Genomic DNA, 23,303 nt, shown 5'->3' with positions numbered 1-23,303 from the left:
CACACCAAAACACATCTTTCTCTCTTGAAATCAAAACTACACTGCCTTCTAGTCACATGGTCTAACCCCCCCCATGTGCCTAACAAACTGCCTATTCCTGCAAGCCTCTAGGGAAGGTGCAGTTTGGAATGGCATAGACTATAAGGCTGATGACTAAATAGAGACTAAGAGGCCACCTGGTGGAGACCTCTTAGTCTCTACATGGAAGAGCCAGTATATGACACTCATTTACTTTATTGGCATCAGTAAAATCCCTTTTAAGAGGAACTAATAGTGAAAAGCACAACACATGTTCTGCATGCAGTTATAACCAGAGAAGCCAGCCACATTGAATTGCATTGCACTGCTTGGTGCAAACAAATTGCACTTAGAGACTGAAGGAAGAGCCTGCAGATCCAAACGCAGAGGCTAGACTAGCTGTAAACCAGTAGCCTAGCTAAAATGTCAGAGGGCAACAAGACAATTTAAATATTAGTAATTGTAACCTATCATTAAAATCGTCCATTGTACCTGAAGAGTGGAGAGTGGCCAATATAATCCCAATCTTTAGAAAGGGCTAAAAGGGTGATCCGGGAAGCTATAGACCGGTTAGTCTGACTTCAGTGCCAGGAAAATTCGTGGAAACTATTCTAAAGAACAATATCACAGAACATATAAAAAGACATGGTTTAATGGGACACAGCCAGCATGGATATACAGAAGTGAAATCTTGCCTCACCAATCTGCTACATTTTTCTGAAGGGATTACTAAGCATGTGGATGATGGTAAGCCAGTAGATATAAGGCCTGATTTTAAAAAGGTTATGCACGTAAAAACCAGGGGTTACATGCAGAAGTGCCGGGCCCTGCAAAAGGGGCGAGCCAGGGGGCATGGTCTGGGCGGGATGGGGGGATGGGCCGGGACAGCGCCATTGGACAGTGTCCCGGGGAAGCACGCACCAGAGTTTACTTCTGCTCCAGAGGAGCAGTAAGTATAAAAATAAAAAAAAATGGGGAAGGTTAGGGTTAGTTTAGGGGTCAGGGAGGAGAGGGGGGAGAGGAGGAAGGATAGGGTTATGGGTAGGAAAATTCCCTTCCAGTCCGCTCCTTAATTAGAGCGGACTGGGAGGGAACTGGGCAAAGGCCCCATCACGTCTTCTCACGTACTTTAGAATATCCCCCCCCCACACACACACACACACACACACGCTCGCAAGTTGTGGGCCATCCGCACATGTGCACATGGATGTTAAAATCCAGGGTGCATGTGTGCGCAGATATCACATTTTATAACATCTACCTTTTAAAAATCTCCCTTTTAGTGTATTTGTATTTTCAGAAGGCGTTTGACAAAGTGCCCCATGAGAGACTCCTGAAAATATTAAAATTCAGGATATAGGAGACAATGTCCTATTGTGGATTGCAAACTGATTAAAAGAGAGGGACCAAATGGTCAGTTTTCTTAACGGAGAAGCGTAAACAGTGGAGTTCCTCAGGAATCTGTACCGGGACCAGTGCTTATTTCATATATTTATAAATGATCTGGAAAGGGGAACAATGAGCGTGGTATTCAAATTTGCGGATGACACAAAATTATTCCAAGTTATTAAATCACAAGCGGATTGTGAAAAATTGCAGGAAGACCTTATGTAACCCTTTTTGTTGGAGGGGCTTATCCTCCAAGGGCACACAGAAGAATTTATACAAAGCGGCTAGTTGCTTTGCCTTTTCCCCAGCTCTTATGATCCCAAGGGTGTGGGTCCTTTCTGTGGGGTTGCTCACCTTCTTAGCCCAGGCAATAGTGTTCACCCATGTTTATGTGTTACCATAGCTCTTTGGGGCAGGAACACTGACAAACCCAGCAGGACTCACTGGATAAGTGTTCAAATTAAAGTTTACTGTAGTTCATTGTAACTCCCCCCTTGTTTAATAGCCTCCCTTCCCCCTGTTAGCCCCGACCTTTAAATCCCTGCTGTTCTGCCAAGAATATTTTGTTTTATATCTCATACTTCATCCATAGCAGAAGTAAAGTTACGCGGCAGGGGACCCTGGAGAGCACCAGTGCGCATAAGTATTTATGCACAAATTTCATCTTAAAACCCTGGAATGCGCATGCCTCACTCAGACCACGCCCATGCCCTGCCCCTTTTTGGAAGCTTTTCAATTGGGTGTGCAGCGGCATGTATGCGTGTATCTTGGTGGCTTTTAAAATCCACTCCAACATATTCTTGCATCCCCTAATTGATGCATGCATCAGGCTTTTAACATTTGAGCTGGATAAAAAGTTAGTCAGCTAAGTGTCAGGCACTGACCACACCCGGATATTCAAACGGCACTATATAGCTGGCTAAGTCCAAACTTAACTGGCTAGGTGGTGCTGACTTCTGGCTAGAGGAAGGGAATATTAGGGGTCCTGAAAGCTAGTCAAGAAATGTATTAAATTAATCCAATAAAGAGATAACGCCTTTGTGGAGACAATCTAGTCTGATTCCAGCCTTTCTTAAAAGAGTATATCATTTTTTTTTTATTTATTGAATTTCCATACATTTCAAGAAACATCTTGAATGAGAGAAGAAAGAAAAATACATCTTCATACATCACAAAAATAAAAAGGAAATATAAAGTTAAATTCTTCAAGCTCACCAGTCCACAATATAGGATCCAAAGACTACAAAAAAACATAAACCACAATCATTAAGGAAATAAACTGCATATTATAAAGCAGAGCTATCAATGGGCTATACTTCAATATAGGGCACTCAACTATCCAGAGGAGGAGCAGACTCATCTGCAATACCACTCTCGTGATGTAACAAAGGTTTATCACATATGAATATAGTTAGTTGAGATGGAACCAGAAAAGCATAAGAGGAGCCTTTATATTTCACACAACATTTACACGGGAATTTTAGTACAAAGGAAGTCCCAATGTGCAAGACCCTATGTCTTAATAACAAAAAGTATTGTCTTCATTTTTTGTTTGAGCCTCGAAAAATCTGGTTACACTCTAACATTTAAACAATAAAAAGATTTGGTATGATATTTAAAGTATAGTCTTAGAACCCAGTCTCGGTCCATATTGAATGCAAAAGAAACTAACAGTGTAGCAGGTTGTACCAAGTCACTATCTGATGATTCTAGTATTTGAGGAGATACATTTATTGGGGAGATAATATCCATCCCCTCAGACTGAACCAAGTTTTCATTTCTCCTATAGGGAGGCATATAATACACTTTAGCTGTCTCTGGTATTTTCAAAATTTCCATGAAGTATTTCTTTAACATTTCTTTCACAGAAATATGTACCATTTTATGAAAGTTTATGAAGCGTAAGTTCTTCCCACAAAGAGTATTCTCTAAGTTTTCCATTTTATTGTGTATCAACTGATTTTTCTTAATTAGTAAATCCTGCATCAGCTTATAGGCAAGAATTTCTTGTTTCACTGTTTCAATTTCTTGAGATGTTACTTTAGATTGCTCTAAGACTAGGACTCTGGACTTGATATTATTAACCTTTTCAATTATAGGATTAAGTTGGGTAGAGATAGAGGACCGCAAGTTAGATATTGCATCCCATATAGTATCTAATATAATTAAGTTTTATCTCACCGGTGCAAAGAGGGTTAGCTGGTACTCTGAAGGCAGCTTCAGGCTGCTCCAAGTCCTCCTTAGGGTTCACTCCAGAAGGGTCCTGATGCAGCCAATTCTCCAGTATTTGCGGCTAGGCCCATCCCCGCATGGAGAGAAAGGTCCTCACCATTTCTGGCAGATGACTCCTCCGACAGAACCTCCCGATCCCTGGAAGTGGCTGGATTCTCCGATGGAGCCCTTGGATTGGGACAAGGTAACCGATAAGTCTGGTGGGGAAACCAGCAATTCCATTCCAGCCCCCTCCTTCACCAGCTCTCTCGATCTAGACCCGCGAGAGACATGAGTGTTCATAGGTCCCGTAGCGGCAAAGTCAGGGAAGCCCACGGGAGGGATTTTCTCCCTTGCTCTCCGCTTCCGAGCAGTATGCAGCATTTCAAGTAAAAATAGAAAGAGGAAAATAGGACACTGACGCTACCTCTAACTTCTTGCAGTGCAACAGTATATCTTTATAACAGCTTCACATGTGCACAACAGTAGACTGTCTACCCTTCAGAACAGTGTACTCTCTTTACTTACAGTTCAGTACTGCTTCCCTCAGTTCTCATAGTTCAGTTTCATCTCAGCTCATCGGAGCTGCCTTTCACCTGGAGACCTGGGCCTGGTCTAGTTATCCCTATCTGGATCCCAGCTTTTATTCCACAGTCTCTGAGCTCCACCTATCCCACAGGATCTCGCCCACAGAGCATACTCTCTTTAGAGAATTTAAGATAGACCAGGCATCTAGCCTGGTCCTGCACAGGTAAACAGGGGAACACTAGGAACACTGCTTCACAGCCGTCTTGTTTTAGTTCATTGCTATTTTTTGTTAACCTTTATTTCTGTGGATTCAAGGGGACTAACACAGCAACCAAGGTACTTCTTATCTCAGGGGAGGCTTGACAACACAAATTAAAGATGAGCTAACCCCAGGACCAACTCTCCACTTCCTAGAAACATTTATTTGTTGTGTTTATCTAATACATTTGCTTTTGCTACTGTTATTTGCTTTGTGTACAGGCAGGCTATAAATTGAAATAAAGTAAAGTAAATTATGTATTCAAATTGTTCAGAGATTTTCAGAACAATACTAAGAATGAACATAGGAACCCCAGAAAGCTGGGGCTTCAAGACTGTCCCATCAGAAAGAGCCTATATTAGTAGATATACAGAGTAGGGATGTGAATCGTGTCCTCGATCGTCTTAACGATCGATTTCGGCTGGGAGGGGGAGGGAATCGTATTGTTGCCGTTTGGGGGGGTAAAATATCGTGAAAAATCGTTAAAAATCGTTAAAAATCGAAAAATCGAAAAACCGGCACATTAAAACCCCCTAAAACCCACCCCCGACCCTTTAAATTAAATCCCCCACCCTCCCGAACCCCCCCCCAAATAACTTAAATAACCTGCGGGTCCAGCGGCGGTCCGGAACGGCAGCGGTCCGGAACGGGCTCCTGCTCTGAATCTTGTCGTCTTCAGCCGGCGCCATTTTCCAAAATGGCGCCGAAAAATGGCGGCGGCCATAGACGAAAAAGATTGGACGGCAGGAGGTCCTTCCGGACCCCCGCTGGACTTTTGGCAAGTCTCGTGGGGGTCAGGAGGCCCCCCACAAGCTGGCCAAAAGTTCCTGGAGGTCCAGCGGGGGTCAGGGAGCGATTTCCCGCCGCGAATCGTTTTCGTACGGAAAATGGCGCCGGCAGGAGATCGACTGCAGGAGGTCGTTCAGCGAACCCTCGCTGAACGACCTCCTGCAGTCGATCTCCTGCCGGCGCCATTTTCCGTACGAAAACGATTCGCGGCGGGAAATCGCTCCCTGACCCCCGCTGGACCTCCAGGAACTTTTGGCCAGCTTGTGGGGGGCCTCCTGACCCCCACGAGACTTGCCAAAAGTCCAGCGGGGGTCCGGAAGGACCTCCTGCCGTCCAATCTTTTTCGTCTATGGCCGCCGCCATTTTTCGGCGCCATTTTGGAAAATGGCGCCGGCTGAAGACGACAAGATTCAGAGCAGGAGCCCGTTCCGGACCGCTGCCGTTCCGGACCGCCGCTGGACCCGCAGGTTATTTAAGTTATTTGGGGGGGGTTCGGGAGGGTGGGGGATTTAATTTAAAGGGTCGGGGGTGGGTTTTAGGGGGTTTTAGTGTGCCGGCTCACGATTCTAACGATTTATAACGATAAATCGTTAGAATCTGTATTGTATTGTGTTCCATAACGGTTTAAGACGATATTAAAATTATCGGACGATAATTTGAATCGTCCTAAAACGATTCACATCCCTAATACAGAGTTGGTACAAGAGTATTTGGTATCCTAGGCAAACCTTTGCTCATTCACCCCCTTCCCTCAACTTACCACTAGCACAGCATTCTTCCTACCAGTGGCAGTGGCTCCACTACAGAATTCCCTTCTTTGATGGTATTCACTCTGGGATTTTGCCAACACTTCCCCAAAGTTTGGTGCTCTAGGTGACTACCTAGTTTGCCTAATGGAAGCACTGGCTCTGTGGATATAACACTGTTATGAAAAAAGATGGAAGCATCAGTAGGAAGGATTAAATTAGGAGTCCCTAAACTTTTCAAGAGAAGGGACACATAAGACATTTCAAATCACTCAGAGGGCAGGGAAGGGATGGAGTGGTGGTCATCCTCAGGGGTTGCTTTGCTGGGAAGCATAGGTGGGGATGGGGAGGAGGAGAGCCTTTCCTGCTTGTTTGCTGAGAAGTGTTTGGAGAGGGAGAGACCATTTCTAGATCTTTCAATGATTTGAAAGGCTGAGAAAGAGGGAAAGGCAGAAGCATGGTTAAGAACATAAGAACATAAGAAAATGCCATACTGGGTCAGACCAAGGGTCCATCAAGCCCAGCATCCTGTTTCCAACAGTGGCCAATCCAGGCCATAAGAACCTGGCAAGTACCCAAAAACTAAGTCTATTCCATGTTACCATTGCTAATGGCAGTGTAATGGTTCCCAGAGATGTGGCAGATAGAGTATCAGTAGTAATGCTTTCTAGATTTTTCCCAAGTTGGCAACCCTGCTACACCCCCATCAACCTTCCATCCTGTCTCCCTGCCCCATTTCCCCTCCCCCCCCAATGCCTCAGGGAAGTAGGATATGGAGGATGGCAGGATGATGGTATGGGACTGTGTGTGTCTGTGGTAGATTCTCTCTCTCTCTCTCTCTCATTACCCACATGCATTTCTTCTCTACTTCCTTCCCCTTTCTCATCCTTTCCTTCCCCCCCCCCCCGCTACTTCTCTCTTTTCCAACCCTCTCACTCCTCTCTCTTGCAACATGCCAGATTGGTGGTTTGAGCAAAACAACCCTCCACCCCCTTCTTGGAGACTCTGATTCATGGAAACTCACTCAGATTTGGTAGCTGGGTTTTAATAATGAGGATTTCTACACTCTGTACTTCTAAAGCCTGCATGCTTAGAGGAAGATGTTCATGCCTTCTCTCTAGAGCTCTGAAGAGAAGATGGCACAGTTGGGAACTCCAGGAACCATCACTCTTATCTGGATTTCCTTGGCAGTCCTGCAGAACCATGGCTTGTTACCACCAATACCTTCCTCCTCAGGGCTTGCACCATCCTCCACAGTAGCCAAAAATTCATTACAGCTGTACTTCAGCCTCTCTTCCTATTCTGAGCCCAAGTTACTCCACCTGCACAAGCAGCACTAATGCCAGCAGTGCATAATGTAGCCAATTAGAGGTGGCCTTACACCAGAATTCCCAGCCCACATCGCTCTGTCAGGCTGCTTCTTGCATTTCCAACTTCAAATATCTGAGCTGATGGTATTGGCAGAATGTGCTCTCACCACCACCACTGGATCACCAGATCAAGTTCCTTCTGTCATCACTGCTGTGGGCCAGATCAAAATACTTCTGCCATTACTACTGGGAGGCTGGATGAAATTCAGTCAAGGGCCATATCTGGCCCCTCAGGCCATGGTTTGGAGACCCCTGGTTTAAATTTTTACTGTGGGGAAGCAAGCCAAATGTTAAATCAGAGCCCTGTCTCTCACACTCCCCCACACCCCCTTTCCTCTCTCACGCACACATTCTCTCTCACCGGCATCCTCCTCCCCTCATATAGGCTCCCTCTTTCTGAAACCCACACTCAAGCATCCCCCCCACCCACCCTCTCTTACCTCCCATGCTCTCTCTCTCACCCTCCCCACCCCCTCTTACCAACCATGCTCTCTGTCACCCCCCACCCGTCACACACACATTCTCTCTCACTGGCATCCACCCCATGCTCTCTCTCACACCCTCCTGCTCTCTCTCACCCTCCCCTCCCCGACATACATTTTCTCTCACCGGCATGCCGCGGGACCCGTGCCGTTTGCGGTGAAGATGAAGGCCCAGCGCGCCATTTGCGGCATTTTTACCAACCATGCTCTCTGTCACCCCCCTCTCTCACACACACAGTCTCTCTCACCGGCATCCCCCCCATGCTCTCACAACCTCCTGCTCTCTCTCACCCTCCCCTCCCCGACACACATTCTCTCTCACCAGCATGCCGCGGGACCCACGCTGTTCGTGGCGAAGATGAAGGCCCGGCTCACCTTGAGCAGAAAATAGCAGAGGAGACCCTGGCATGCCGTGAACGGAATGCGTCCCACGGCACCCGCTCCATTCGCAGCAAAGATGAAGGCCGGGGCACGCCGATCGCGGTACATAGGGGCCTTCCCTTTTCGCTCCGAATGGTGCACCGGGCCTTCATCTTCGCTGCGAATGGAGTGTGTGCCGCGGGACGCATTCCGTTCACGGCATGCCAGGGTCTCCTCTGCTATTTTCTGCTTGCCTTGTGATGGCCGCTGTCCTTCCGGTTTTGAATAGTCTTCCGGCTAGGGAGGAAATCGGCGAGGTGAGGGAGAAAATCTGCGGGAAGGAGGAATTCTGTGCAAAATCTGCATTCCGCAGTAGCGCTGAATTCCCCCAGGAGTACCTCTTATAGCTGGTGTTGTGACATGGCCGCTGTACAGCGTGTTTGAGCCTCCAAGGCGGCCAGGGAGTCACCTGCGCCATCTATCGGCGGCTGGGGGACATGAGCGAGCACCGACAGACACACTACCAAGCCTGATATATTATGGTTTACTGGGTCAGCCGTCAGATGAAGTTATTCTGGCAGATTGCTCCAAAAAGCAGTGGCAGTGACTGAAAGTGCGAGGCCACTAAATGAACAAATCTATACGATGGTTTATGGAAAAGGGAAAAAGAACTTAAAAATGCCTTGCAAGTTGATATTCACAGACCTGCTGAGCAGGCAAGATAACAGGTAGGGATGTGCAATGAAAATAATTTTGTTAGGATTTGTAGGTATGTAGGCCCTGGGCCGAGGTGAGAGGTGACACCGCCCACAGGGAGGAGCCCTGTGAGCCTTACCGTCGAGAGGCGAGGTCTCAGCGGAGAACTGACACAGCTGAGAAGAGAGCCTTTATTAGAGGAAATAGAGAGGCACTGCCCGTGAAGCAGGGAATGCAGGAGAAAGTCACAGAGTCTATGCGGTGGGTTATACCCAGTGGGAATACCTCTGTAGTGAAGATAAGGTAATGGTCCGCAGAGCAGGGTACACTGAAGAGGCTATTCTGTAGAGATGATACGGTAGTGGTCCGCAGCGCGGGGTACACCAAGAGGCTCCTTTGTAGAGACGACATGGTAGTGGTCCACTGTGCGGGGTACACTGAAGAGGGTTCCTCATTTAGAAATGATAGGGTAGTGACTTGCAGCGTGTGGTGCACCTATGATTGTTCCACACTAGAGATGGTAGGGTAGTGGTCCGTAGAGCAGGGGTACTCACAGTAACGAAGGTTCCAGTAGAAACCCCGGGAAAGGGGCAGGCAGTAGTCCAGGAGGTAGGCCCTCCGAGGAGCGGATAGCCAGAGACGAGAAAGGGCCCCCGAGGTGCGGGTACCCAGAGCGTCTTGTGCCAACAGAGCGGGAACTGGAACAGGAAGTGCATAGTGAGGGGAGTGGATTCAACAAAGAAGAAACTCGTTGCCAATTCGTAGGTAGGCAGGACCAGTTGGCTTAAATATCCCGGAAGGATGATGTCATCCGGAGGGGACGCCCCAGAGGTTCCCGCCATTACATGCTTAAGCCTGGCCTGTGCGCGTGCGTAAGGAACTCCGAGGCAAGATGGTGTTCGGCAGCATCCGCGGCATCCAGGGAGGCCCAGGAACGGTGGTCAGGCAGCCGACAGCTGGCAGAGGCCGCGAGTCTTCCCAACGGAGTCAAAGCTGCATAGAAGGAGGTGAGCAACAGTTGTCGCAGCCGTCTGCGACCAATGGGCGTAACACATTTTCTTTTGATGTATTCATTTCAGTGTTTTTCTTTTCCTTGGGCTTTGGTATGTTTAATGTTTGCTGAAATGAAATAAACATTAGATTAAAAAAACAAAATAAGAAAAGAAATAACTGACCCCTTGCCCTCCCCCAGGCAAACTTACAGGGTCCCTCACGCCCGTGATAACGCCATAACACATACATTGTTTATCGCATTGTGAAATGCTTCTGAAAATTTTTTAATTTTAGTCAAAAGGGAGGAATTTGGGTGGAGTTTAAGAACATAAGAAATTACCATGCTGGATCAGACTGAAGGTCCATCAAGACCACCATTCCAACAGTGGCCAATCCAGGTCACAAGTACCTGGCAAGTACCCAAACATCAATAAGATCCCATGTTATTGATGCCAGTAATAGCAGAGGCCATTCCCTAAGTCAACCTGATTAATAGCAGTTAATGGACTTCTCCAAGAACTTATCCAAACCCAGCTACGCTAATTACACTAACCACATCCTCTGGTAACAAATTCCAGAGCTTATTTGTGCGTTGAGTGAAAAGGAATTTTCTCCGATTAGTCTTAAATGGGCTACTTGCTAACTTCATGGAATGCCCCTAGTCCTTCTATGAGGGGTGTTTAATGTTGTGTGCAATAGTGCAATGCATGTTTTAATGCCAGAAATAACTACACCTTTTTTCCTGGCATTATGCTGTGTGATATGCCTGAACTGGGATTTGCACTAAATATTGCAAATCCTGTTTCAGGTGGGGGGGGGAAGATGGCAAGGGGAGTGGAGAGAGAGGAAGAGAGAGCCTCTGAGGTGACACATGTATTAGTCATCTGTTTATACCACTATAGGAGGTCAACTAATAACTTGAGGTGAGGTTTTGGGTATGGCCTAGGTTTTGGGGGGCAGTTATACATGCACCGTCAGAGGTACAAACAACACATAACACATCAGTGAAGATTTTATGTGATTTAGGATGAACAAAGAGAAGATGGAGTGCATCAAGCTAGGGCAAGAATACATTGTACACATCTCATCTTTGTGTACCTTTCTTTCATTGATGTATACTGTGCTGTTCGTACCTCTGACGCTGCATGTAAACCTGCCCCCAAACCCTAAACCACCACCAAAACCTCATGTCGAGTATAAATAGTTGAGTAATATGAGAACATTATAAAGAGTCTCCCTCTCGCATTGTGGTAAAATACTTAGGTGAAGCACTAAAATAGTGTGTGTTGTGGTAGCTCAAAAATTACCCTAACCACACCCCTTTTTCATCGTGGGGGAAATTTAGAGCAAAATGATGAATCTAAGTCAAAATTCCTTCCACAGGGTGTCTCTAATGAAAAAAGAAGCAGGAGCAATTCTCAGTCTCTCCTGCCCCATTTGTTCTGGGTCAAAAATAGCACTGGTGCCAGCTCCTGCCCCTCTCGTCATTAGAGCCCTCCACAGAAATGGGAAGTGCGGAGGCATAGGGTAAGGTGGCTTTGGCAGAATGTCATATCTTCATTTATTTTCATTAACTTTCTCAAAGGGAAGCTAACAAATTGACATATATTGGGGATTTTTTTTTCCATTTCATTTCTATATATAAAGAAACACAGTGTTTCATTGCTTTTATCATTTTGTTTAAAAATTAGGGGGAGAACAAGATGGCGTCTAGCTGAGAGGTCACGGTTTGAATCCCTCTTTTTTTGGTTCTTCTTTTTTCTTATTCACCAGTGCCTCCCACTAAATGGAAGGGTCGGATTAGGGGGGAGTTTCCCAGTCTCCTCCCCATTTTCTTACCGCAGTATCTGTAACAATTCTGGGTGCTGGTTCCTTGGCGGTGGGTATCAGAGAGCAAGGCTGTGACACCACCGGATGTGGAGACAATGCTTAGCCCCAGTGCTTCTACTACTCTCTCTCCTCTTACCCGGGCTACCATCGCGGAAGAAGTTTTGCAGCCGACTTGATCAGGTGAATTGCTGGGCATTGCTGCATCTGGGGAATCCTCTCTGATTTTATTATTAGATCTTTGATTCGGGAGATTATGCTCCACCGCCGAGTAATTGGCCTGCTTCGGCAGGAGAGAACAGACAGACCTCGACACCCGTGGAATCGAGGGAGGTGACTGCAATCAGTGCCACTGTTGAAGAGTCACAGGAAAGAGCTAACACTAAAATAATTTACCGAGCAGTTTTGGATAAACCACAAGTAATCACTCGAGACTGTTTGGACTGCTATTGTTTCATTGGGAAATTCTATATCTTCTCTAGTTGATGTTTCTTTGGATATGCTTCAAAGAACTCAGAATGTAGAGAATGTAGTGGCCTCTCATGCTATGAAATTTGAGGTTTCTGACAAATTGCTTCAAGGAAGAAAATTCAAACCAGTTTGGTTCAAGCGAAAACTATCCATGCAAAGAAATTATAAAATTTGGAAAATGCCATGAGATATTTAAATCTCAGGCTTGTAAATTTTCCCATGGTCTCTATTTCTACTCCGATTGATTTGTTCAAAAAATATGCTAAGGAGAATTTAAAAATTTCCCTTGAAGCTATGCCACCAATTGCTAAGATTTTTTTTTTTCCTTTGGAAATGTGAGGAAATGTGGTGCCTGATCAAAAAAATCCCTTGGTCTCTTGTTTCTCCCCAAGACCAGGACAGATTATTTTTTCGCAACCAACTATCATTGTTTTTTGGTCAACAGATCTGGGTATACCCTGATATTACTCGTATATCTCAAGAACGGAGGAAAATGTTTTTGTCTATGCGTCAAGAAGTTCTGGCCATAGGTGACACTTCCTTTTGCGCTATCCATGTAAATGCCTGGAGTAATTTTCCTCTAGGAATTATATTTTCTTTCAGCCTTCTCAATTAAGATTCTTTTTGGACTCTCACACAGATAATGGCTAATGTAGATCCTGATATTGTAGGAGTTTCATTTTTTTCCTCTATTTTCTTCTCAGTTTTGTACTTTTAAATTATTTCCTTTTATCTTGCTCTTTTTTCTTGTTTCCCCTTTTTTCCTTTCTCAATACGTAAGAAGTATATATATTTATCTTTTAATTAATTCATTCATTTTTTCTTTGTTATCTCTCATGTTTATTATACAAGTATTTTCTTGTGTTATCAACTTTAAATTAATTAAAAATAAAGTAAAAAAAAATTTAAACACACCCCCTAATAACTGGCTACTTTTAGCCGGTTATCTTTAGCTGAATATTAACTTAAACCTCAATGGCTGGGTTTTCAGCTCAATATTCACCTAAATGTAGCTTTTCAAAATTTGACCTGTTTGATCTAGTGTGGCTGGATTCCTCAGATAAACTTAGCCAGTTAGTGCCAAAAGTCAGGCAGATAAAAGGATCCGGGTTTCTTAAGGCATGAGCCATAAAATTCTATAGCTTGTCACCTTCGGATCACATCAATACCCCCCTCCAAGCCCCCTTCTCATTCACTCTGGGGCGGATTTTAAGAGCCCTGCTCGCCTAAATCCGCCCAAAACCGGGCGGATTTAGGCGAGCAGGGCCCTGCGCGCCGGGAAGCCTATTTTACATAGGTCTACCGGCGCGCGCAGAGCCCCGGGACTCGCGTAAGTCCCGGGGTTCTCCGAGGGGGGCGTGTCGGGGGGGCGGGCCCCGTCGTCGCGGCGTTTCGGGGGCGTGTCAGCAGCGTTTTGGGGGCGAGTCTGGGGGCGTGGCTACGGCCCGGGGCGGTCCGGGGGCGTGGCCGCACCCTCCGTACCCGCCCCCGGTCGCTGCCCGGCGCGCAGGAGGCCTGCTCGTGCGCGGGGATTTACGCCTCCCGGAGGGAGGCGTAAATCCCCGGAGAAAGGTAAGGGGGAGGTGTAGACAGGGCCGGGCGGGTGGGTTAGGTAGAGGAAGGGAGGGGAAGGTGAGGGGAGGGCGTTAGAGGATTCCCTCCAAGGCCGCTCCGATTTCGGAGCGGCCTTGGAGGGAACGGGGGTAGGCTGCGCGGCTTGGCGCGCGCCGGCTATACAAAATCCATAGCCTTGCGCGCGCCAATCCAGGTTTTTAGCAGATACGCGCAGCTCCACGCGTATCTACTAAAATCCAGCGTACTTTTGTTTGCGCCTGGAGCGCAAACAAAAGTAGGCTATTCGCGCTCCTTTTAAAATCCGCCCCTCTATGAATGGAATGCTTTTAATGATTCACATATTTTCCGGTAAATGTTATTATCTTTTGCTCATTCAGTTCTAATCTGAAGAAGAGAATATTAGCTCCTGAAAGCTAGTAAAAAAAATAATCCACTTTGAAGCACTGAAAGTGCAAAAAGCGGAATATAAAAAAATCTAAATTAAAAAAAAAAATTCGTTAGTCAATAAAAAGTTTACGCTTAGTATACAAACATTTTTTTATTTACTAACCTTTATACCAGAAAATTAGGTGCTAACCATCCAAGTCCTCTTTTTAAAAAAAAGTCTCTCTTTACCTCCCTGGTTTAAGCAGTCACATAGGCTTTTGAAAATTATCTGGAAGGTTCTGTGGATAAAAGTACACGTGCACTCAAATTACTTGTATACATAAGCTCATAAGAACATATGAAGTTGCCATACTGGATCAGACTGAAGGTCCATCAAGCCCAGCATCCTGTTTCCAACAGTGGCCAATCCAGGTCACAAGTACCTAGCAAATACCCAAACATCAAGTAGATCCCATGCTACTGAAGCCAGTAATAGCAGTGGCTATTCCCTAAGTCAACTTGATTAATAGCAGTTTATGGACTTCACCAACAAGAACTTGTCAAACCTTTTTTTTTAAATCCAGCTACACTAACTGGACAAGTACTGAGACAACACACACATTTTCAAAACGGATGTATGCACATAAATCCACTTTGAAAATTTGGGCTAAAGTCTGCAGGTACAATTACCCTCAATATTTGACAATTACCCTGTGTAAAAATTTTTACTAAGGAAGCCAGATCTCTTCCCTACCTCCTTCCCTCCCACTCTTAAAATATGAAAAAATGTTCATGTGGTCAGCCCAATCTTAAAATATATAATTTTAAAAAAGTCCATGCCAATCAGTGTTGGCCACCTAACTTTTTCTTCCTAACCTAATCTGCCCCAAATCCACCCAGAATTTGGTCTGCTAAATCTAGCCATCTAATTAAGTTTCATTAGATGGCTAAATTTAGCAGGCAAATTCTCTAATTAAATTTAGCAGGCCAAATTCTCTAATTAAATGTAGCTGATTTGCCCAGCCAGTTTTCAAATGCTTTGATCTAAGCCATGACTTAGCTGGCTAGATCCCTTTGATTATTGACCTCATAGTGGAATTGGGAGCTTCAAGCAATTTTTTTGAATCTTACCTTTGCAAAACATCATGGTGTTCCTATTTGACTCAAAAAGGATGGAAGCCATTAACGGCTCCTCACTTGCTTCTGGCCCAGTGACTCTAAATAATTAGCTTGTCATGAGTACAATTTGGGCCATCAGGGAATTATTCAGTTTGATTTAATTCAAGTCCCTCATTTTCCAATAATACTAGGACTGCCATGACTAATGCAACATGATCGCCTGATAATTAGAGGGAGCAAAGAACTACACTCCCCTGAACATTCTGTCAAGAGAACTGTTTACCAAACCCAGAACAGACAGAAGCTCCTATAAGTGAGGAGTCACTGTTATTTTATTGTAATCTATTACCCATAATTTTGAAAGAATATAACCTCAAATGGTGTATAGCATGTTAAATAACAGTAAAAGAACATGGACACAGAGATATATGACAGTGCAAGTAGTCAGGGAGAAATACTTCAGATGCATGGAGACTTTATAGATGTCTTTGATAAAGGAGTAGTGGAATCTCTTTCTTTCACACTCATGTTATTGTATTCCCATTGATCAGCAACAGTGCCATTCAAAAGGATCTATGTGCTATCTGAACCAGAGCTAGTGACGCTATGAGAATATGTTAAGGAAATCTAGCCAAAGGATTCATCAAAACATCAGTGTCACCAGTGAGTGCACCAATAATGTACCCAAGAAACATGGAGCATACTGAACTTTTGTGGATTATCATGCTTTAAAATGTAATCTCGAACTGCTAGCCCCGCCTTTATTTAACAAATAGGGAGGATAATTTTATAATAACCCATTTAGTGCTGACATCTGTATATGGAAAGTGCATGTGGAGTTCAGCTTGAATTTTCAAAGCAGACTTGCATGTGTAAATCTGTTTTGAAAATTAGCAGGTGTACATGGAACCCTGAGCAGCATACATGCCCACATTTATGCCTGCTTGGGAATAGATGTAAATGTGTATGTGTACATTTATGGGCATACTTCTGAAAATCAAAAGTATACTTGTAAATGGTTTTCCCGCCCTACCTCTGCGCCCAGAACACCTTTCAAGGATGCGTACATGCTCACACAAATCCACTTCCTTCTTTACTTTTATGTGCAAAACTCATGGGGCAATTTTTAAAAGCCCATTTACATACGTAAAACCATGTTTTATGATAGACAATGTTTTTGAAAATGAGACCTTATTTAAATGCTTAGGAATAACCAAGATTTTTAAAAATTTGACCTCTGAGGGGCTTCTAACCTACAGAGACTCAATGAGGGTAATGAATGGAAAATGTCTTTCAGAACTCATTCAAATGTTTTGAATACAGGTAATAACTTGTGGTCTTTGTAACACATCTTCTTCCTTTCAATACTTGTTTAATGAAATTTTCTGGGATATACTAGACCAATTCATAATAATTTTCAGAACTTTTCATGGAAAGGCGGGCAATAAAAACCTTTTAAATAAATAAATAATCTGGTTTGTTTTTTTTCCAAAAGATCCAATGTAGTGTGAAGGCCATGCATAAGAAATACTAAAATGACAAAGAGAACACAAATTATCCTGCAAACTGGAGAAGCGTGCCTTTGATCAGGTGAAAGTGGAATTTCTGAGTTACATCGAGACCAATATTCAATAGGCCATTTAGTGGACATTATCCAGGTAAAGTTAGCTGGAGAACTTGTCCCATATATTCAGCAGGATAAACATCTCACTGAATATAGAAGCTTAAAGTTATCTAGCTACACGTAGCTGGATAACAAGGAAACCTAACTGGATAAATTTGAAAATAACTGGGTAGGTTTTTAGCTATCCTGCCTTGTCTGGCTAGATAACATGCTACTTAACCAGATATCTTTAAAGATATTCAGCTAAGTAGTGCTGTCATTAAAGAATAACAACCAAACAAATAAAAGGGCCAGAGGGTCAAATCTTTCCTTTCCCCAAAAAAATATCTTATAAAGGCCCTGACGAACCATTCCTTCCTCACCCCAAATCCTTTAAATGTTACAGACCCCTGTCCCAGTGTTTTCTAAATTCATATTCTGTATCAGGCTTTCCCCTCCCTTCCCTCCCACCCATCTGCAATGATTATAACATTGCGGTATCCCCCCTTCCTCCAATCCTCCCCATCCCCCCTGATACCTTATATTTTATTGCTGAGAGCAAGGGACTCTATGCCCTGTTCCCAGTGCCTCCAGCAGTACCTTAGAGCAGTGCTGGAAGTGCCAGGAGCAGGGCAGAGGGTCACTTGCTCCCGGCAATAAAATATATGGTATGGGGGGGAGGGGTATATAGGGTTGGGAAAGGGGACACCACAACGTTTATAATCATTGCAGATGGGTGGGAGGGAAGGGAGGGGGCAGCCTGATACAGAATATAAATTAAAAAAATACTAGGATAGGGTCTTTGTAACATTTAAAGATTTGGGGGTTGAGGAAGGCATGTCCAGACATGGCCTTTATAAAATATTTTGAGGGGGAGGGAGGGGATTGGCCCGCTGGATATCTTTAAAGATATCTGGTTCATAGCACGTTATATAGCAGTTAAACCTGATAACAAATTATTGGACCTTTCTGTCATAAAGCACATTTGCTCAGTAAACTTTAAAATTAAATTACCCAGACATATTAGACAAACCTGCTGGTCCATGTTTTGCTATTGAAGCTACACTATTATAAATCATTTCCAGGCCTCCAGATTCCTCCTCCTCTACCAATAAGACTAAAGAATCATGAAGAATATGAGGTTCAACAAATACTGGACTCTAAGATCAAAAGTGATATATTTTATAGGCATGTGTATATGTTTGAAACAAATAGGCAAAACATAATGAATGAGCCCATATTTATTCCATTTGTGGCTCCATTGAAATGATGGAAGGGTTCCATGAATGAAACAAATATTTGTCATCCCATTTGTTTATGTTTCCCATTCATTTCAATTGCCCATTGAAGTCTATGGCTGAGTACTGCTGAGAAAAAAAATAACTGGTAACTATATCAACAAGTTCTTACCTTCTCAGAGATAAGGTAGGACAAGATGGCAAAGTGACTAGCCAGAGGACAAAGCACAGTGCAACATCTTTTTAGCTAGCCTATAGCTACAATCTGGATTAAGTAACTCTGATGTCCTCCCACTGTAAAGTCCAAGCATGTGAAAGAAGTTGTCTGTATTTCCTCTCTAGCTCTTCTCAGGGAAGGACATGCTAAGAGAGGCTCTCTGAGAGTTTTAAAAAAGCTTAACTTTTGGACTTGGTGCTGGTTAAAGGCTGCTTCTAATCATATCTGTGCTGCAGTGGTCTCAGTCACTGTGCCAGAAAGAAAGGCAGTGCACTGCTGTTGATTTTGATTTTTCTCTTCACTGAGAGAGAGGGTCAGAGTGGGAGACAGTTAAAATATTGCAGTTGAGGGAGTGCTAGTAATGTTTTTGGTTCTGGACAGTAAGATGAGAACTGAACACTCAGTCACTTGAAGCAAGAATCTTTCCAGGTTGCCAGTCTGTTTTGTCTGTTAGCGTTTAACAGATTTTTTTTGTATATGGAGTCATTCAGCACTACTGCACACAGCACAGTAAACATGCAATGTGTGTGTGTGAGTTATAGCTCTTTATACCATGAAGCCAGTGAACATATAGATGCAGTATTAATAAATTCATTTGTAATATCCAAACCTCCAGTAGGCAGAGCACTTCAGCAAATTCTATCATGCCAGGAAAAGAGAGTAGAGAGGACGTTGGCAAGTTTCACAGCTTTTGCAGGGGCAGCAATAAAAACAACAGTCTAGCACCTAAATTAAGGAAGGACATGTTTAGGTCCATAAAGGCAGAAGAGGAAGGTAGCTCAGGGCAGAAGAAATTTAAATTTGGAGAGCATGTGCACCACCGCTTCTTCCTCTTCCTCTTGTTTTGGATCAGAGGGAAAAGGTGGGAAAGTCATCCAAGACTGGCATTAGCAGGGTAGGGATAGCAGAAGTGCAATGCCCAAAGCCAGCAGTGCATGACTCTTTGGTTCCTGCTTTTGAGTCAGAAAAGGCAGTATTTGCTCCAACTGATTCAGAAGAAGAATCTTGTCTGGAGTTTTCTGAATCAGAAGATATTGAAGAGTTAGTAGCCAAATAGAAATTGGGAAGTTTAGTCAGTAGCATCTTAGCCTCCAGTTCAGTGATCAGGGAGAGAGATGATACTGACAATGTTGAGATAATCCCTACATGAAGAGCAGTGCAGGGAGAGAGTGTGAGTGATGTCCCTGGCATTCTTCCTTAGGGTCTACCCTCTCCCTCAACTCCAGTGTCACCATCGGCCACCAAGGATATAGAGAATGGATCATGGAAGATATCCCTGGAGGCAGTTTAAAAAAAGCAAACCTCATAAATTACCAGGAAAGGCACAGTGATGAGAGATCATTTACATGTTCTGATTTGGACAAAGATTTCAATTGGAAAGCAAATTTCACAAGAAACCCAAAATTCAACCCAACAGCAAGATCAAATTTCAAGTACAGAATATAATAAAAACTGATGTTACAAAAGAGATACTGAAGACAGATCGTTCTCTTGTAATCTAACAGGTGGTAAGTACTTCCACAGAAAGGCAGATATCTCCCATGTGACTCCTCCTTGCTGCTATACCCCTTATCCTACACCTTAGAAGTCTTTCTTCCACTCAGCATTGTTGCTATACCCAGACTTTGCACCTTGAGGCTCTTGCTGTCACTCTGCTTTACTGTCATACCCCAGACTCTTCACCTTGAGGAGTTCTTACCACTGTGTGTTTATGTTGGGGGGGGGGGGGGGAATCTACTTTGCATCTTTCATGGTGCCTTGCTGTGTTGATGCCATTCTTTGTGCTTTGTCCCTTTATCGCTGTCCTGGGGGCTTTCCTGCCACCTTTTCTGCTTTGTTCCCCTTTATGGAACCATAGGATGTTGATGCCACTCTTAGTACCATTTTGGCTCTTGTGCTGCCTTTGAGAGGTCATGGCACTATTTTTGGTGTCCTACTTTGAAGCCTTCAGGTGTTCATCCTACTTTTTCTGCTTCTTTGTTCCTTTGATGGTGTCTTGGAAATGCCACTGCTGGTACCCCTTTGCCTCTTTACAGTGCCTTAGGCTTTTCATACCATTTTTGGTGCCACATTGATGCATTATTAATGTGTTGCAATGCCTTCATCCTTCTGCTGATGTCTACCCACCAATTAAAATTGATGACAAAAATAACAATTTTGGAGCCCAGAATAGGCTGCATTGCTTCCCCATAGACATTAATGGTAAACAAATAGAAAGAATACATGATTTTTTTTTCTTTTTATACTAATGAAACAAATGAAAGTGCCCTACAGAATTAATAAATAAATGAACCAAAATTAAAATTTACAATGTTTCCTCTATATAACCTAATAATTTACTATTTAATCAAATGGAAGTATTATGAAATGGAAAAATTATCTTAGAAACCAGAAAATCACATTCAAGCATCCAATTGTGGAAACAGTTTTGGCAGGTATTTACCCAAAAGCTAGGAATAAGGGCTTCAAGAGTAACCTCAAAGTAAGGGAAATACAATGAGGAACACTAAGATTTGAACCACTAAATGTGAACTCTGTGAAGAAGAGAGCAAGGAGAGCCACAGAAGCACAAGTGAAGTGAGGCTTTCAGCATACATTTGACATATCAAATGAGGCCTAAGGCATGTCTTCAAGAAGTTCTGATTGGAACAGAAGAGGATGGATGTAAAGCTATAGGAACAGTCCATTGGTATTTCTGTCTCCAGCAGGTGCAAATTCTGCAGTCTGGAGAGTTAAAAAAAACAAAACAAAACAAAAAAAAGTGAAAAGCAGAAGGGTTGTTAAACAAGTGAATAAAGGTGTAGTGTATTTGGATTTTCCAAAGGCGTTTGACAAAGTCCCTCATGAGAGGCTTCTAAGAAAACTACAAAGTTATGGGATAGGAGGTGATGTCCTTTATGGATTACAAACTGGTTAAATGACAAGAAACGGAGAGTAGGATTAAATGGTAAATTTTCTCAGTGGAAAAGGGTAAACAGTGGAGTGCTTCAGGAATCTGTACTTGCACCGGTGCTTTTCAATATATTTATAAATGATCTGGAAAGGAATATGATGAGTGAGGTTATTAAATTTGCAGATGATACAAAATTATTCAGAGTAATTAAATCACAAGTGAATTGTAATAAATTGCAGGAGGACATTGCAAGACTGGAAGATTGGGGATCCGATGGGCATATTAAATTTAATGTGGACAAGTGCAAGGGTTTGCATATAGGGGAAAAATAACCCATGCTGTAGTACAATGTTATGTTTCATATTAGGAGTTTCCACCCAAGAAAAAGATCTAGGCATCATAGTGGATAATACATTGAAATCGACAGCTCAGTGTGCTGTGGCAGTCAAAAAGGCAAACAGAATGTTAGGAATTATTAAGAAGGGAATGGTGAATAAAATGGAAAATGTCATAATGCCTCTGTTTCGCTCCATGGTGAGACTGCATCTTGAGTACTGTGTACAATTCTGGTCGCCGCATCTCAAAAAAGATATAGTTACACTGGAGAAAGTACAAAGAAGGGCGACCAAAATGATAGAGGATAGAACAGCTCCCCTATGAGGAAAAGCTAGAGAGGTTAGGGCTGTTCAGCTTGGAAAAGAGATGGCTGATAGGGGATATGATAGAGGTCTTTAAAATCATGAGAGGTCTAGAACAGGTAGATTTTAATCTGGTTATTTACTCTTTCAGATAATAGAAGGACTAGGGGGCACTCCATGAAGTTAGCAAGTAGCACATTTAATACTAATCTGAGAAAATTATTTTTCACTCAATGCACAATAAAGCTCTGGAATTTGTTGCCAGAGGATGTGGTTAGTGCAGTTAGTGTAACTGGGTTTAAAAAAGGTTTGGATAATTTCTTGGAGGAGAAGTCCATTAACTGCTATTAATCAAGTTGACTTAGGGTATAGACACTATTATTACAGGCTAGAGATGTGAATCGTGTGATCGATCGTCTTAACAATCGATTTCGGCTGGGAGGGGGAGGGAATCGGATCGTCGCAGTTTGGGTTTTTTAAATATCCTGTAAATCGTGTAAATCGTGTAAATCAAAAACCGGCACACTAAAACATCCCTAAAACCCACCCCGACCCTTTAAAATAAATCCCCCACCCTCCCGAACCCCCCCAAAATGCCTTAAATTACCTGGGGTCCAGTGGGGGGGGGGGGGGGGAGGGGAAGGGGAAGGGGGAGGGCGGGAAAACCGGCACACTAAAACAACCCTAAAACCCACCCCGACCCTTTAAAATAAATCCCCCACCCTCCCGAACCCCCCAAAAATGCCTTAAATTACCTGGGGTCCAGAGGAAGGGTCCCGGTGTGATCTTCCGGACCCCTGCTGGACTTTTGGCAAGTCTTGTGGGGGTCAGGAGGCCCCCCCAAGCTGGCCAAATGTCCCTGGGGGTCCAGCGGGGGTCTGGGAGCGATCTCCTACGCTCCTGACGTCGGGGGACAAAAAACAAAATGGCGCCGGCGCTACCTTTGACCTGTCATATGACAAGGCAAAGGTAGCGCCGGCGCCATTTCTACAATGCACCGGAGGTCCGAGAGTAAAAGATCACACCGGGACCCTTCCTCTGGACCCCAGGTAATTTAAGGCATTTTGGGGGGGTTCGGGAGGGTGGGGGATTTATTTTAAAGGGTCGCGGTGGGTTTTAGGGTTGTTTTAGTGTGCCGGTTTTCCCGCCCTCCCCCTTCCCCTCCCCCTTCCCCCGATTTACGATTTTTTGACGATAAATCGGGGGAATTGTTATTGTATCGCGGCTCTAACGATTTTTGACGATTTAAAATATATCGGACGATATTTTAAATCGTCAAAAAACGATTCACATCCCTAATTTTATGTACTATAAGGATTTGAGACATGTTCATTAATAAATAATATTTAATTGGGATTGTTTGAATGACTATTTTTTTCTTGGGGTATGTAATGTATTGATGTAAGAGAAAATATATATATAAATAGTGCCTTCATTGTGATTAGCACACATACTAGGGTCACATTGTAGATTCGGAAGATATACGGTGAGAGGCAGATAGTTTCTCTTTTGATT

Source organism: Rhinatrema bivittatum, chromosome 4 (assembly GCF_901001135.1).
Source record: "Rhinatrema bivittatum chromosome 4, aRhiBiv1.1, whole genome shotgun sequence".
In the NCBI taxonomy this organism is placed as follows: domain Eukaryota; kingdom Metazoa; phylum Chordata; class Amphibia; order Gymnophiona; family Rhinatrematidae; genus Rhinatrema; species Rhinatrema bivittatum.
The sequence above is the reverse complement of the archived record's forward strand: the minus strand, read 5'-3'. Positions refer to the sequence as shown.